This window comes from Morone saxatilis, unplaced genomic scaffold, assembly GCF_004916995.1.
Source record: "Morone saxatilis isolate NCDOM2014 unplaced genomic scaffold, NCSU_SB_2.0 Contig14, whole genome shotgun sequence".
Lineage (NCBI taxonomy): Eukaryota > Metazoa > Chordata > Actinopteri > Moronidae > Morone > Morone saxatilis.
In genome coordinates, this window is record NW_023339696.1 from 22,528,583 (window position 1) to 22,528,916 (window position 334).

Here is a 334-nt window from a genome sequence, read left to right on the forward strand (position 1 = left end):
TTCATTTTAACTTATGGATGTCTCAAAGTTATTATATTTTTAATGATTATTAAATGACATTATTGCAGTGTGATGATCTGTCTTCAAGGATAAAAGATAAAATCTGAGTAAAATCATTTAATAACAACTTATTTACAGTAAACATCATTATAATGCAAACACGGTCTCAGCAAGGCGGCAAATGTGTCTGCTGGCCCCGCCCACTTCCAATAACGGGAGCACCAATCAGAGCGCAGCCTTTCACAAACAAGCGCGCTGATTGGTTGGAGCGGGTGGAAGGCGGGATCTTTCAACACGAGTCACAGTGGAAGCGTCATCCTACAGCTGTCAATAA